Here is an 18,242-nt window from a genome sequence, read left to right on the forward strand (position 1 = left end):
CTGAAAGCGCACAGGTAAGAGACAGCCTGATAAAGGAATAATTTTGTTACAAGAATTTGCTGAACTAAAAACTCAATATTTGCAAAGGAGGAAACCATATCAGAGATTTTCATTGATACCTAAAGCTACAGTGAGAACGAGAGAGAACTGGGATTGGAATTGACAGTTTCTTTGAGACACTGGCTATGCAGTGGCTGTATAGGCCATGTGAGTGGCTATACAAGCCAAACTAGGCTCAAAATGTGCAGTGATAGGGACTATTGCTTGTGATCACAGATTTTCAAATCTTTTATTTTCTTCAGTTCTGGCAGTTTCCCAGCTGTACTCCTGTTGCTAAGTGAGTCACTCTGAAGCTCTGAGGCTCGGAGCACTAACGTGGAGCACAGTGTTGTTTTGAGAGTCATTCGTGAAATAATAACCAATGTTCATCAGCACAATCAGTTCTATGAGCATCTAAAAATCAGAAGTCTGCTTAATTAACGTGTGTTTCCCCAGGTGTATATGAATTGAGAAAATAGTATTGTATCTGAGTCGATAAACACATTAAGCAGCAACAATTATTGGAATGAGAACATTAAGAACAATGCAGTCTTAGATCCAAAGTTACACAAGCCCATCAGAGTTCCAGCTATTCACAAATGAGAAAAATTGAAAAAGCTCATGCTGGTATGTATATGTCACAAATAATTTGCAAATACATTGTTTCAGAAATCTTTCCTATGGTTTCCCTCAAAACCCTATTTCATAAACTTCTGTTAGAATAGGACTTGAGATGCATTTAGAAGAAGTATAGTTTCTTTGGCTTTGTTTCAGGTAGAATAGAAAGAAATACCAGATATGACATTTAGAAATCGTCTATCTTCAGGTGTGAAGAATTATTTGGGTTAATTTTTTAATTGGTAATTTAATGAGATTAGGGATATTAGCAGCAAAGTGATAATTGCAAGGCATTAAAATTGTGGAGAAACAAGCTTCTGAAATACTTAAAAATGAAATGAATAGTCCTGCAATAATTTCCCCCTCTGATATTCAGGAAAGAGATAGATAATCAATAGTCTGTGTTTGACTTTCTCCTCACCTGCCTCTCAAAATATCACAGGTTTTCTCATCACAATTGTATTTCACAGCAAGGGTGTGAAGATAAGTGAGTTACCATTTGTAAAACACTTCAATGTCAGAGGTGCTATACTTAAAGATAGTGAGAAAGTAGAAAGAAAATAGGTGACAACTTGCTGAAAAATCTGTCATTGTCCATTTATGGATAACTTCAGGGTGGCTCATGGTAAAATCTTCACCCAAAGGTATGTGAATCTATTTGCACAAAGTAGCATGTTGAGTATTGTACAAAGCACGCTAAACACCTTTTAAGTCACTCTTTCAAAATGGCAACAGTCTCAGGGAGGAACATACACAAGGCTGTGCTGCTATGTTGATCTAGCTAAGACAACTGAGAGAAAAAAAATATGCAGGGTAAAATAAACTTCCCATTACAAAAGCAACAAAGAAAAACACAAGTTAAAGTTTCCTACAGGTACTGCAAATTTAATGGGTCTAATGCAGTTTTTGCTTGTTCTCTAAGGTTCATATCTTCAGTAATGACTGCACTCAACCATTCAGTCTTCCAAATTAGAATGAAAGACTAAGCCATGACTCCTTTTTCTTGCTTTGACCTATCAGCCACTAAATCCTGACATGTTTCCCTCTAAGTCTTCATAAGAGATATTGCTATACTCTTTTACAATTTCTAACAACTCCATAATTATTTTCTAACTGGCATCTTTGCCTTTAACCTTGTTTAATCATCTGTATTAGTCAGGGTTCTCCAGAGAAAAGAGATCTAATAGAATATAAACGCACATAAAAGGCACATTATGAGGAGCTGGCTCACGTAGTCATGGAGGCTGACAAGTCTGCTATCAGGAGGACCAGAAAGCCAGAAGTGCCATTCAGTCTGAGTGTGAGAGCCTGAGAAGCAGGGCAGACCATGATGTAAATCCCAGCTGAAGAACCAGAGGAGAAAAGATAAGATGTCCTATGGGTGTCAATGCATGTGTGGCAGGTCTCTTGAAGACAACATACTATTGAGCCTTAATTTTTTATCCAGCACGCTACTCTGTGCCTCTTAAATGGGGGCATTTAGCTCATTTACATTAAAGGTTAGTATTGATATGTGTAGATTTGATGTGGGTGATGAAATAATCTGTATAGCAAATACCCATGGACTTGAGTTTACCTATATGACAAAACTGCACATGTACCCTTCAACCTAAAATAAAAGTTAAAATAAAAAGATGAGATGTCCCAGCTCAAGCAGTGATACAGGGAAAAAAAAGAAAACACACACACATTTTTCTTTATTCCACCTTTTGTTTTCTTTAGATTTTTAACAGAAGAGATGATGCCTGACCATGCAGGGGAGGGCCATCTATCTCACGGAGTTTACCAACATAAATGTTATTCTTGTCTAGAAACACTCTCACAGATGTACCAACAGGCAAGGTTTAATCTGGGTTCCCTGTGTCCCACTCACCATTGACACACCATTAACTATCATACCCCCCAACTCTACAACTCGGCCTAATAACCATTACCAGAATTCTACTGGCCCACACATGTGTGCACTTGCACATTGTTAAAACAAAAACTTTAGCCAAACTAAATTTAAAAGAGGTTAATTGAGTAAAGAACGATTCATGAATCAGACAGTCTCCAGAACCAGAGTAGGCTCAGAGACTCCAGTGCAACCCCATGGTAGAAGAAAATTTACAGACAGAAAAAGGAAAATGATATAAAAAAAAGAAAACAGAAGTCAGGTACAGAAACAGCCAAATTGGCTGTTTGCCTTATTTGAACATTGTTTGAAAAGTTGGCAACCTTTGATTGGCAAAAACTCAGTGACTGGCAAAAGAATAGGCTACAGTCTGTATACAGGTCCATTTAGGTTATAGTCACAATTACACAGAAACCTTTACACCAAACTTAACATACACGAGGAGGCAGCTTTAGACTAAACTTGATTTAACACACACCATTCTTGATGCTCACATAATGACTCTGCTGATGCTTTTTCCCAATAGATTCAAATCTGGGAACCCTGGTATTGCATTCCAACCTGTTTGATCTTCCTCATTTGTCTCTGAAGCTTGATCTCTTACCTCTCTCCTACTGTAGGCTAAGTTCAAGTGATATTGAGGAATTTGCAATTCCCAAATATGTCATGCTTTACTAACATTATGATCTTTGACCTGCCTTTTCTTCTGTCTGTAATACTATGTTCCTATTTCCTCACATGGAAGAAATTCCTCAACCTCATTGGGTTAGGACATTATCTTTTTTGCAAAGTTTCTCAGGACTAAGATTTCCCTCTTTTTTTCTGCATATTTCTCTGCTATTTTACTTATTGCACTGTATTGCAGTTACTCATTTATCTATGTGTGTATGTATGTGCTTATGTTTTTCTTTTCCTGCCTTGCCCACGATGAACTCTTTAAAGGAATGGTAGTGTATTTCATTTCTGTACCCCTGGAGCCCATCACAGGTCCTGGCACATAATTTATGTTCAATAAATATTTAAGAAAGGATGAAAGAGAAGGAAGAAGTACAAGGAAAGGAGTGGGGAAAATCAAGGAAGGGAGGTAAGGAAGGCAGGGGAAGTATTTCCTTTATGACTATGACACTTGAAACTCAAATATATTTTTCCTAGGAAACACTATTACGGGAATTAGATCACAACAAAATTTACTTTACCAATTTGTTTGGTGCATACCTGATGTGTAATTTGCATGAAGTAATGTAACACATGAAAGCAGCTCTTCCTTATAAAAAGGAAACTGTATGATGACACGCAAGGCCCAAGATCTGGATTCATCATTGATTGGAAATTTGAGATTGGTAAGATGCTGTAAAGAGCCTTGACATAAATTATTAGGATAGTACACACAAGGATGTTTCATTTTCACTAGAAACCATATTTCCTATTTATTGTAACATTTAATCATGTGTTTTGTTGTTACATTTGGAAATAAGCTTTGCCTAACATGATAGATTGATGAACCAATCACGGAGCTATCGTCTAAGGCTTTGTGGGTTTATAAGACAGAATACACTTCTCAAATCTGAAGCATATAAAACATAAATAAATATATGCATTTTGAACTGCCTTTTGTTTCCCTTATCATGAGTGATACTGGTTCCCTAATAGAGGATTCTAAATACACAGAATATGGAATTAAAGGACCTTAATGTTGATAATTATAACCTGTATTTGAACACGATGTTCAGTAACTATGTCTTTGTGGGGTCCTGGGATATCTTTAGACAACAATCTAGCATACAAAATATATGATTTTTAAACTAGTATTATTGTATTTCTCACAATAAAAGATAGTGCTTGAAATTCTTCTGGCCAATTCCAAAAGTAATTCTGGATGAAGATTATATAGAAAAAAGAGAAAGTCCTTCTCTCATGTCACAGGTTATATAGCACTTCAGTGTCAACTCCTGCCATCACTTTTACTTTCAAGAATTTAAGAACCTGGCCAGCTGACTAAAGCAATCTTTACAATATTAAGTGAAATTTGCTCACATGATTAAGGAGGCTGAGAAGTCCCACAGTCAGCTGCCTGCAAGCTGAAAATACAGGAAACCTGGCGATGTCAATTCAGTCTGAATCCAAGGGCCTGAAAAGCAGAGAAGCCAATGGTGTGAGTCTCAGTCCAAAGACAAGAAAAGGCTAACGCCCAGCTCAAGTAGTCAGACAGGAAGCAAAAAGGGTGAGTTCCTCCTCCTTCCACTTCTTGTTCTATTCAGACCCTCAACTGATGGATAATGTCATCGGTGTTACTGAGTGCACCAATTCAAATGCCAATGTCATCCAGAAACACCCTCACAGGCATATCCTGAAATCATATTTAGTCAAATCTCTGGGCAGTCCATGATCTAGCCATATTGACACATAAAATTAACCATCACAGCTATGAACGCTCCATATAAAGTAACTTTAGTGTCTTTCCCATGTCCATTATAAAAAACAGTAAAGAGTATACAAATTATAGGTTAAATGTACACACCTCTTTCAGGAATATTATCTTATAACAATGAGTAGTAAGAATTACTACTCAGGAATTGAGGTGATTCACAGAGGAGACTCCTTGATACTCCTTTGTCCAGTTGTGGTGGTAAATTGACTATAGCAGCAGTCATGGTCAGAGAAAGCTCAGTTGATGATAGTGGCTCATTCCACCAGGCAAGTCACATAGACCAACAGATGGGGCAGCTGAGGGTGATGAGAATTTAAAATAGGCAGGAGAGTAAGGGAGGAGATAAGTGTTGGCTTATGAGCAGCAAGCAATAAGAACTATAGTTTATCCAACTAACATTCCTCTCTTTAAGTTGCCCAGGAAGAGAGGCCAGCCATAATCTTGGGGAAGCTGTTCTCAGATGGGGTGAATATCCCAAACAAGTAGAATCCAATGTGCAGGAGATGAACTGCAGGAGGTGCTTTGGTGGCCTCCAGGAGACCAGCCATCTTTAGAACTGAGGCACTCCTGTCACCTCTCTCAGCCTGACTCCTCCTTAGGAGCTGTCCTCAACGGAAGGATGCTTTCTCCCACAGGTTCCTCGCCTTCTCTGAAAGTAACCCACATGCAGTGAGTGGCTAATCAATGTGGTATCCAAAGCCCAGCCCCCTAACTTCAATTTGGGAAATATCTGAAGGCTTAGTTCAGCTCACACGTCAGCGGGGGAACTGTTTGAGCCCCTGTTGAGACTCTATGGCAGTACAAGTTCTCCCTCCGCTCACCCTGCTTGCTTCACCTTCCAATAAGCCACCTGCACACACGTCTTTAATTTGGATTCCATTTCCTGGGGATGGGGAGCTTAACCTACACAGGGAAGTAGAATTGTTACTGACTGCCACGTGCACAACGATGAAGGAAACATTCTATATGTTCTCATCACTGACATAAATAGGGAAGGAATATTGGCAAGAGTAACTTTCACTACAGATTTTGGTGCTTTACAGTAAGGTCCAACCTCCTCATTTCGCCTAAGAGAAAATGAAACCCAGAAGAGGAAGACACATTTTAAGCTCACCAACTAAATCAGAGAAAAACACTAGAACCAAAGAACCAGCTTACTTGACGTTGGAAAAATTGCCTCTGTATTTTTTCCCTTGAGTAGCGGTTCTTAAATCCAACTCTGCATCAGAATCATAGACCAGACTTTTTGTTTAGTTCTGTCGTTATGGTTTTGTTTTAATAAAGATTCCCAGATCCACCCCAAACTTTCTAAATCAGAATCTGTTGTGAGAACTTCCATTAAAATCTATATTTTTAAAAGCTGCACAAACAATTCTGATGATCAGATCACTTTGGAAAAGGTGACTTAGGGAGTCTACACAAAGGGAGTAGTATTAGTCTGCTCAGGCTGCCATAAAACAGTGTCATAAATTGGGTGGCTGAAACAACAGAAATTTAGTGCCTCACAGTTCTGAAGGCTGAAGTCTAAGATCAAGGTGTTAGCATGGTTGGTTGTCCTTGAGGGCTGTGAGGAAGCATTGCTTCCTTGCCTTTTCCCTGGCCTCTGGTGCTCTGCATGTATGTCTGGGTCCAAATTTCCCCTTTTTATAAGGATAGCGATTATATTGTATTAGAGGCTCCCTCTGTTCCATGAACTACACTTTCGTCTTGACTAATTACATCTGCAGCCACCCTGTTCCCAAATGAGATTACATTCTAAGGGGTTGTAGATTAGGATTCAACATAAGAATTTTGGGGAGACACAATTCAGCCTATTTCAGGAGCCTATCATGTACAATTATTGTCCAATTTGATGTTTAATAAAAATAAAAGAAATAAACAGGGGGAAAAAAAAACTAAGTAGGTAAGCTAAGGAAGAGGGAACTGTGGAGAAAAGGATTTCCTCGATTGTACTTGGCCTCTGCTTCCAAGCTGTAGGCATATCAGTATTAGGATATGGGTAGGAGGGCTGTGCTGTGTCTTAAATTTGCTAGTTTTAGTTCCGCTTTCTCACAGCTTAGCAGGTGCACTTCACTCCTGTTCATGATTGCGTCCCTCTCCATTGTTACGGTCAATGCCATCAAATAGGTCCTCATTGTTAAATTAGGCACCCAAAGGCAAAGACCTTGTCACTTGGATCACTTATATTATGCTTACAACCTTAACATTCTTTGATTTTGCAATGTAATTATTATTTTTATTATTATTTTGCTTTCCATTTGAGCTTTCCACAACTAACGTAAGCTAACATTTATTGATGGTCCAGTATTCAAAACGTGCTGTACCAAATAGTACAAAAATATGATACAAGATTTCATCTTTATCTAATTGCAATGATTTTACTAACTAAAGCAAAAGTTTAGGACCAATAAAAAACATACAGCCACAGAACTGATATAAGTGATTATGAAGGTCACACACCATTACTTTAAATAGCTCTTGGATTTTTTTTTCTCCTAGTTTTCTAGACTGTTGTTTTGAATGTCACATCAGATAAGATAAATTTTCATTGCCTCCTGGATATGGTCTAATAAAAGGGTATGGTATCATTTTTGGAACATAATCAATACACTGACATTTTCCAAGAGTGATGTTTCATAGAGATTTAAGACCTAAATAAACAAACAAAACCTAACGTGTGGTAGCACCTCTATAATTTAAGAATACTTTTTCTAAAATCTCCCCGAAGAGTTAATTTTAATTAGTGGCATACCAGAAAGTTAAGCACTATTGAAAACCTTTCTAAGACTTGTGTGAAAGAAAGACTGTGGCTTATTTTCTCAGTCCTTGGAGACGAATAGCCAAATTGTGTTTTAACAAAGGTTAAACTAAAGGAGAATTTAAAAAACAAGTTTTGTTTGTTCTATTAATAGTAAGTTCCTTATGGAAATTTTGCATTCTTTGAACAGATAGAAGTCAGATTGACAAAAATCACTGTAGACTTCCTAAAAAATACATTTTCAACATTTTATTTTAATATTGCAATAAATCTTTCCCATCCTGCTAATGAAAGGTAAAGCGAGCTCTTTGGGGACTTGTCTGCCGGGTCTCCAACTTGAACAGTTCAGCTTGCCTATAGACTCTCAGGGCAGAGCTTGTTTTGCTACCTAACTCTTCAGAATTAGAGCACAGTGGTGAGAGGTAAGAAGACTAATTGTGTTTTCTGACAGCCAGAGTCACCCACATCCTGCGACCCCTTCTGAAATGGAACTTAGGGGTAGGAGGAATAACAAGGTTCAGGAACCAATACAACCACCATTCAGTTTCTAATTTCATCACCATCCCATCCCTTCTCAACACACTCCTATTCTTCGTCTGTAAAAATCCAGTGCATGGAATCCTGTAATCAAAGGCAAAACAAGATAATGAAACTAAATAGCACTTTTTGCTCTCATTCTTTACTTGGCAAGGCGACTTATATCAGAGGACGCAAAATAAACTTCCTTCACCTACTCAGGTTTTTGGACAGAGCGACGTTTTTGTCACTGCACAGTCCAATTGTTGGGCTTCTGTTTCACATTTACAAATTTCTTCAGGGTGTGAATCCTCAGGGGTGTCAGAGGAGCTGACATGCTTGTCTGCAGAATCTGTCGGCTTTTAAATAATTTCACCTAGTGCCTTGAAAAATCCTTCCAGAAGTCTTCCGTATCCATTTAGTGAGTTCTGCTCATGGTTATTCGGTGTGGATGCAGATTATGCAGGAAACTGAAGTAGTAGATGAGGAACTGTATATTCCCATCACATGTAGATATGTGACATAAGCTGAGAAGTGTTTAGGGAAAACTGACAAAATTGAAGGACTGTATAAGCGTTTAAGCTCTAATCGTGCAGCCAGGAATATTATGGGAATGGAAGCTGACAGAGCAACTTTTCTGGCAGGAAATTTTACAGCTTCCTTTAAATATATTTCAGGAATTATTGGACCCTTCTCCCTCAGCCAAGATTACACTAGGGACCCATAGAAGCCTTGCTTCTTCACCAGTCTCATCTCCTGGGAACTCTGAGATCACAGAATTACAGTGTGACACTTACTAGACCAAGGGTCTTCTGGCTGGAGGGCTGTGGACTTCGCATCTTCATCAGTGGTAGCAAAGGCTTTCTGGGTCTGGCTTGTGGATATCCCTGTGAGCCAGACCACTGCACATTTCTACAAAAAATAAAGAAGAGAGTAGTATATTCATTTCTTTGAATGAAACTCTCACACGCACTGCTGAAACGGAAGTCAAAGTCATACTAAAGTCACTGTGTATAGAAACCATATCACCAGGAGAAGCAGGTTGGGAATTTGTGGACAAAAAGTAAACAGACAGGAACAGCTGCTCCCACTTTCCAGAGCCTTCTCTGAATAAGTAGGTAGCTGTACTATTTCTTTGGCAAATCGGTGGATTAACTAAGTAAAATCAATCAATCAAATGACTAATACAATGAGGTAAATTACTGCTATTCTTTAAAAATGGTATAGGAGAATATTCCATGTAAGTAACTATAACATATTTTTATTCTACACTAAATTTATCTTTATAAATAAATGTAACTACAACTAACATATGTTTTTATTCTGCACTACATTTATCTTTATTTCTTGCATTGACTTTTTCTTCAGTTTATTATATAGAACAAATGTCCTCTCTGGGCCCAGCCACTTTTTAGTATCTTACTGATATTCCTTACTGACACACAGAGGTGATAAAGGTAGTTGGAAAATAAAAGCCCACCTTTTGTCTTTTTTTTTTTTTCAAGACAGGGTCTCACTCTGTCATCCAGGCTAGAGTGCAATGGTACAATCATGGCTCACTGCAACCTCTCTGCCTCCCAGGTTCAAACAATTCTCATGCCCCAGCTTCCCAAGTAGCTGCGATTACAGGCGTGTGCCACCACACCCAATTGATTTTTGTATTTTTAGTAGAGATGAGATTTCGTCATACTGGCCAGGCTGGTCTCAAACTCCTGACCTCAAGTGATCTGCCCGCCTCATTCTCCCAAAGTACCGGGATTACAGGCATGAGCCAACATGCCCAGCACCAGTTTGTATCTTAAGCAAGGTCTTCAATCCTGTTAGTCAATATTCTTCCCCCAAGTTGGAAAAAGAAATACATAGCAAACTGGGTTTATGGCTCTGAATGTTGGTAGGGTAGCAACGAGAGTACATATTCTCTTTTGAATCCACACTGGTTACAATAACTTCTGAAAACACTCAGACATTAAACAGGGAAAGGGCAACCTGGTTTTCCACCCTTAGCACTTTAGATGCAGACTTCACTATCTCTGAAGTCAAGTAACATTTTTCCACGATTCCCTGTGGTCTTAAATATTTGAGACACTCTTGATAATCAGAGGCAAAACCCAAGAAATCTAAGCAGGGCAGAGCTACCCCACAATACTGATGGTAGCGGCACTGATTTTTCAGAAACACTTCCATATCCTATTACAGTTTTAATACTGAGAGGCCTCCTTGAGTGGTTATTTTATTTCACTTACATTCAACTATGCTGGTCACTTCCATTCAGTTTTATGTAGCTATTGGCTAGACATTTACTAAATATCACAAAAGAGATAGGAACTGTGATATGTGTCTGAGAAGTTGAGATAAAAGGTTCAGTTCTGTTTTCAGAAACCTCAGAATCTAGAGGAGAAAGGAAAATAACCTAACGATTAGAAAATGACAAGTGCTATAGTGAAGTAACTACAGGGTGCTTAACAGAGGCACAATGACCCCCTACTGAGGAGTAGGATTAATGAAAGACTTAGCCACAAGTAAGCCTTGGAGCATGCATAGGAAGTAGTCTTGAGAAGAAGGAATCTAAGCATTTCAATCACAGAGATCAACAAGAAAAAGGTGGAGACATGTGTAGAGTTTTGTATATTGGGAATCTGCAAGTGTATTTATATAATCAAACTATATGGAATGGGAAGCATGGATGGAGCAGCAAGAAATGCTCAAGAAATTTCTCCAGAGCATTTCTTGCCCTGGAGAAATGGGCAAGGATCAGATGATGGTCAAATGACTTCAAGGTCAAGAAACTCATAGTTTTGTGTTGGTGATGGGGAACTAAGGATATTTTTTATAAAGACAGTGAAATTATATTGACAGATGTGCATTTTAAGTGACTCAAGCTATGGCAGTGGGTGAAAGAATCTTGATGGACAAGACAATTTTGAGGACAATGGGGAGTTGATGAGCTAAAGAAGTTACTGTGTAAGTTTAGCAGAAAGGACAATCATATGTGAGAAAGAATTAAGGGAACATTTCCTGGTATCTTTCACTAAGATACTTAAGGAAGAGAGGAGGTAAGACAGGTTTAAGATGGTGTATCTCTTGAGAAGATTGTAACATCAGATGTGTTAAACTGGAGATGATACTTTAGTAGCAGTTTCCAGTAGATAAACAAAATCCTATTCTCAGTAGAGATATCAGAGTAGGATTTTGATTAAATTAAGTGAATATCTGAGAAGAAACGGAGAACAGTGTCCGAGATGTAAGAGGAAATCAGGGAAGTTCTGGGGTCCTTGGAAGATGTGGTCAGCTATATCTAATGCATAAAGTGAAGTAAGAGAATTAGATGAAAGAGGAGGGCTGGTCACACTCTTTAACTCTCATTTCATAAAACAAATTGCCAAAAAACAATAGGAAGTATATAATTAAAAGGAAAATGTGACCACACATCACAAAGTTTTGAGAAATTTTTGATGATATAAATAAGTGGAATCATATTAATAAATGATTAAAAGTAATCACATCCCACCTATACCACAATGTCCAATTGGAGATTTTCATGAGACTTTGATATGCTAATTCAAAGATTAAACTGAAGACAAAAATTAAAGTAACAAAGAAATACTGGAAAATAATAGTAATATAGACAAACATGCCCTCCAGTTATCAAAATTACAAGATAATTAAGGAATAAAATCAATGCAGTATTACTACAGACACAGACAAATTGTTAGAACAAAAGAATGGAAAGTCTAAAAACAGACCTATGAAATATGCTCATTTTTATAACACAGATAGTACTAAAATCATTAAGCAATTATAAACAACTCAATAAATGGCTTAGGACATTGTATTTCCATTAGCAGAAAAATATTAGAACACTGATTAGCAATACATGCACACATGCACACACACATATTCATGTATATATATGCATGTATTTCTATATAATGAAAAGTAATGTCCTAATAGATTAAAGATGCAGAATAGCAGAACAAACTATAAAGTAATGTTTTATGACCTTCAGAAACAAGTCACATAGTCTTAATATCATAAAAGCATTGACAGATTATATAAAATTTTTAAAAAACATGTTCAACACAATATACCATTAAAATTATTTAAAATCAACATAATGGCAGAGAGATTTGAAACACATAAAGGATTCAATTCCTTTAAGCCAAATATCTCCTAGAAACCAATATATATAGGCAAACCATGCTATAATATATTAACAAAGATTATAAAGGAGAAAGTAACAGTATCATATGGTCAGTGAATACATGGAAAGGGGATTGACTTCACTGATAATCGGTGAAATAAGATATTTTTCACAATGAGATAGTCAACACCAAATAAGTGTGGCCCAGATGTAAGATACTAGATGTGAATTCTCATTTACTGTTAGTGTTTTTTGTTTGTCTTTTTGTTTGTTTGTTTGTTTGTTTGTTTGTTTGTTTTTTGAGACGGTGTCTCGCTCTGTCACCCAGGCTGGAGTGCAGTGGCAGGATCTCAGCTCACTGCAAGCTCCACCTCCCAGGTTCACGCCAATCTCCTGCCTCAGCCTCCGAGTAGCTGGGACTACAGGCGCCCACCATCATGCCCACCTAATTTTTTGTATTTTTTTTAGTAGAGACAGGGTTTCACCATGTTAGCCAGGATGGTCTCAATCTCCTGACCTCATGATCCGCCCGCCCCGGCCTCCCAAAGTTCTGGGATTACAGGCGTGAGCCTCCACACCCAGCCTCTCATTTACTGTTGATGAGAAAAGATGAATGATTTTGGTAATTACTTGGAGATATTTATAAATTTTTGAGTGCACTTGCCTATGACTCATCAACCCTATTAAAAATACTCATTGAAATATTGTTCAAAAACAAAAGTGTTAATACCATAAACGTTCATCATCAGCAAAGAGGCTACATATATACAGCAAGGGGCATCCACAGCATAGCCATTAAATAGAACGAAGGAGGCCCACCCACACTGATGTGCCACCAGGGAGAGACCTGTGGGATTTAAGTGATTAAAGAGCAAGGAATGAAAAGCAGTTTAATCCACCTATATCCCGTATATACACCTATAAACGCATAGCAAAAGGAATCGGAAGATGCACAGTCAGTGACTGGCAGCTTTTAACTGGGAGATGGCAAGAAAATGAAGGGATGAATTATGCAGCATTTACGTAATTTTTTACATATCAGCAAATAAAAACATCAATTATATTTGGCAAACTGATCATTGGATTTTCGTTTCGAACTCAGAAGCTCACTTGCGGTAGTTTGAAGAACACAGAAGCAACTAACTGGAGAAAATGAATGGAGACACTCTCTCAAGAGGTTGATCTGCAAAGGCAATAGTGACCAACAAGGGCAGCAATTAGTAGATAGCGTTGCTTTTTTAAAGCAAATCATTATAAGTTTGATGTGTGTTTGTTTAGCTTGGGTTTTAAGCTGAAAATGTAAGTATTCAATAAATGCTTATTATTACACGCTGTGATTTAAACAATGCAATAATTCTTTTTTATTAAAACAAATGAAAACCAAGCATTGGAAAATAGCAGAAGTGAGATGAGGGGGTGGTGTCCTTCCTTTCTCATTCCACTGCATCCAGCTCTCAGGAACAACAGATTCCTACACAAAGTAACTTTAACGCCTGATTTTAAATAGCTCATGTTTTTCTGACAAGCATTATCAACCTTTGCTTTTAATTTTTTTTTTTTTTTAAATGGAGTCTCTCTCTGTCGCCCAGGCTGGAGTGCAGTGGTGTGATTTCAGCTCACTGCAACATTGCAACCTCCACCTCCCCTGTTCAAGTGATTCTCCTGCCTCAACCTCCTGAGTAGCTGGGATTACAGGGGCACACCATCATGCCTGGCTAATTTTTGTATTTTTAGTAGAGACGGGGTGTCACCATGTTTGGCCAGGCTGGTCTCAAACTCCTGACCTCATGATCCGCCCACCTCGGCCTCCCAAAGTGCTGGGATTACAGGCATGAGCCACCGCACCTGGCCGCTTTTAATTCTTATAGTAGTTTAAATGTCTCTATCTCGACTTCCTTTTCTCTGAGATTAAACATTTTAACAGCAATGATTTATCCATGAAGAGTGGGAAGGATGGCCCAGTATTAAAGATGTTACTCTATTAAATGAACAGTTCTGGAATCCTCTGAGATAAATATGTTGAGAAGTATATTGTGTTTATGAAATTCTCTCTAGATCCCTGATTACGGTCTTCCCTGCCCACAGGTGTTTCTTGATATTTGATGTGAGCACTCAGAAGAAAAAGTAATTAAATAATTAGACTACATAAAATTAAACTTATTTGGAAGAAGAGTAATCTAGTTGGGGCTGAATTTTTTGTTTTCTTTTTTTTTTTAAATCCGGTTACTGGGAGACAAAACTTTTGAAGAATATAAACTAAAAGATAAGCCCATATTTTCAAATGAACAAAATTAGAATTCAAATGTCAACGGTACAGAGATATGAATGAGCCAAAGGTTTGTATTTTGAGTTGAGGACTTAATATCATTAGTTTGTGAATATGTTTTCCAATCTATTATGCATCGTTTATGACTCCCATAGTTGTCAGGGGCATATATTATTCAAAGGCACTAACTGATAACAACATAAGAGATTGAAGGTAACTAAGTACATTTTCTCTTTCTACCCATGGAGATTGCTTTTTGCCACATGAAGCAGCAGAGATATTAATCACAGATTTACAGGGAATGCACTATGCAGAATAGTATGGCCATGTTTTCCCTGTTATTCTCTGTGGCATATTTTACTAATCCACATTTGGTTAACTTTTACCGTTTGCAGGGCTGGGAAAGTCAAAGCTCCACACTTAGAAGTGAAGATAGAAATGCTGATTTTTTTTCTCCCCTTGGGAGTAACCCTCTGGCCTCCAGGCAGTTCTTTTAAAAATAGTTTCTGTCTGCCTTGTGCCATTATTATCACAGATACAATTCCCACCCTGACTGTCCAGAACCGAAATCTGTCTTCTGTATTCAAGAGCAGTTCATCTGGGCATGAGCTGCTTTTGTGCGAGTCACTGTGGTATATGTCAGCATGAGTTGTTGGTGTTTCCATGAAGTGTTGACTTTGCATCCCTATTACATAGGATGAATATGCTTTTGTGCGAGTCACTGTGGTATATGTCAGCATGAGTTGTTGGTGTTTCCATGAAGTGTTGACTTTGCATCCCTATTACATAGGATGAATAAGCGGGTAATAAAAAGTACTTCTGTGCTGCACTATCATATCTCTACATAGAACCTATCATCCTAGGTGCTTTTGCCAGCCAAAATGAAAGCCAGAAGGAAGGGAATTTTATTCACCTATGACATACGAATCTCTCATGCAGTCTTTCTATCTATTGTTCTTGTGTTTAAGATGATCCATTATTTGGTCGAGGAAAATAAAGAGTAGCATCTGAAAATGTGGGCTTTCTACTAAAAAGGAAGAAATGGTTACATGAAAGTGGACATGTGTAAAAGAAGCCAATACACTTTCTGGAATAGCACAATATGGCATACACACACATATTCACATACATATAAAATATATATAACATATATACACATACATGTATACACACACATATTCATACACATATAAAGAATATATAACATATATACACATATACACAGTCACACACATATAAAATATATATAACATATATACACACACATATTCATACACATATAAACAATATATAACATATATACACATATACACATATACACACATAGTCACACACATATAAAATATATATAACATATATACACACACATGCATATTTCTTAATATGTTATTGTTTCTGTGAGCCTACAGTTGTTTTTTTATTTTCTTCCCCAAAGCAATACTGACTCTAAAACAGAAATAGAAAATGAAATCCACCTCTTTTCTAACAAATTTATATAAGATGAAAAGCATTTTAAATTATATATAAATATATAGTCAATTATTTATTATAAATGTGACTGCTTGGGTCACAGTGCTTTTTAGCCAATAAAATTAAATCAGAAACTTAATGAAACAAGACTAAGAATTTCATTTTTTCTTTAAGTTTTGGATCTAAACAAACTATAAAAAGGCCTCTAATGATTCCTGAAGCAGCAAGGTTTGCATTATCCGTGTTCCCTGTGACTCGGAGAATGATTGTGGTTACAGGGACTGTGGTTTTTTTCTAAGCCAGTAGTTTCGCTATTGCCAGGAGGACACACACCATGCCACTGAAGAAGGTAAATGATGTCAACAAAAGTCTTGAGTAGCACTTTAGATTCATGGAGCACTGGGTACCTTGACGGCATCATTATTTCACTAAAAACTCTCTTTCTTAGATTGAGGAGCATTCATGGCCATGATGAGAACTTCTACCATTGTCATTCATTGATTTATTCCCTCGTGATGTTATTTTTCATTGAGTGTCTGCAAGCCATGTCCTAGCTAAATCAAAGTGAAGGAAAAGGACATTGCAAAAGTAAAGAATAATAACGGTAGCATACAGCAGACAAAAGCAAGCCAGGCCATGATGCACAAGTTATGTGGAGGCAAGAGCAAATCTTTTCATCACACTATATTGCCTCTCAGATAACTTCTTCAATATCTTAAGATGTTTTTCAAGCAAGAGGACCAGAATTACAGATGTTTTCTTACTGTCTCAGTCTATGTTGGACTTTAACGTTCCATTTTTGTGTTTATTTTATTCATTCTGGTTTCATTGTTCTATTTTGAGCTGGTCTCCCCCTTCTCTTTATTATTGATATACAAATTTTTTTGGTTCCTACTTTGTGTCAATGGTAGAGACACAATGCAGAAAGACAGTCCCCACATACAAGTTGTTTCCAGTTTAATAGAGGAGGCAGGTATGAATTACATATAGTTCCCTCTTGAATAAAGCAGGGATTCAGGGTGCTGACTCCAATGCAGTTGAAAATCTGCATATAAATTCTGACTCCTCCAGAAGGTAACTACTAACGACCAACTATGGCTGAAAGTCTTTTTTTTTTTTTTTTTTTTTTTTTTTGAGACGGAGTCTTGCTCTGTCGCCCAGGCTGGAATGCCGTGGCGAGATCTCGGCTGACTGCAAGCTCTACCTCCTGGGTTCAAGCGATTCTCCTGCCACAGCCTCCCGAGTAGCTGGGATTGCAGGCACCCACCACCATGCCCAGCTTTCTAGTAGAGACGGTGGGAGTGGGCGGGGGGGTTTCACCATGTTGGCCAGGCTTGTCTTGAACTCCTGACCTCAAGTGATCTGCCTGCCTCGGCCTCCCAAAATACAGGGATTACAGGTGTGAGCCACCATGCCCAGCCTGAAAGTCTTAAAGGAAACACGAGGCCAGGCCCGGTGGCTCATGCCTGTAATGATCTCAGCTCAGCGGTGGCAGAGACCGAAGAGGTAGAGAAGGTGGAAGAGAGGCACAAGGATCAGGCACACTTGGATGACTTTTATTGAAAATATCCATGTATAAGTGGACCCATGCAGTTCAAACCTATATTGTTCAAGGGTCAACTGTACTCGTAAAACTTTATAATTACAAACTACTGTAAGTCCTATCAGGAAAAGTCACAAAAAGTCACAAAGTGACAAGATTAAATATCAGAAGTAAGTCATTCTAGGTGAAGCAAGTAACTTTTTCCTTTTTTTTTTTTTTTTTTTTTTTTTTTGAGACAGAGTCTTGCTTTGTCACCCAGGGTGGAATGCAGTGGCGCAGTCTCAGCTCACTGCAACCTTTGCCTCCCGGGCTCAAGCGATTCTCATGCCTCAGCCACCTGAGTAGCTGGGATTACAAGTGTGAGCTACCACGCCCAGTTAATTTTTGTCTTTTTAGTAGAGACGGGGTCTCACCACATTGGCCAGGCTGCTCTCAAACTCCTGACCTCAAGTGATCCGCCTGCCGAGGCCTCCCAAAGTGCTGGGAGGACAGGCCGGAGCCACTGCGCCTGGCCGCAAGTAACTTTTAAGTTGAGATTTAACCATTTAGAGTTTACTAGAAAATGAGGA

At 38.1% G+C, this 18,242-nt stretch overlaps 1 long non-coding RNA gene across 1 annotated transcript in view; it reads right to left on the reverse strand.

Annotated features, from left to right (window-relative positions):
* Window positions 1–18,242, reverse strand: part of LOC102138819 (uncharacterized) — a 996,710-nt gene that overhangs the window by 903,513 nt on the left and 74,955 nt on the right. Inside the window, exons 3-4 of the long non-coding RNA XR_010577829.2 lie at window positions 9,051–9,165; window positions 4,586–4,679 (exon numbers count right to left, since the gene is read on the reverse strand). This is a non-coding gene — a long non-coding RNA (uncharacterized lncRNA). The remainder of the gene's footprint in view (window positions 1–4,585; window positions 4,680–9,050; window positions 9,166–18,242) is intronic.

This window comes from Macaca fascicularis, chromosome 9 (assembly GCF_037993035.2).
Source record: "Macaca fascicularis isolate 582-1 chromosome 9, T2T-MFA8v1.1".
Taxonomy (NCBI): Eukaryota; Metazoa; Chordata; class Mammalia; order Primates; family Cercopithecidae; genus Macaca; species Macaca fascicularis.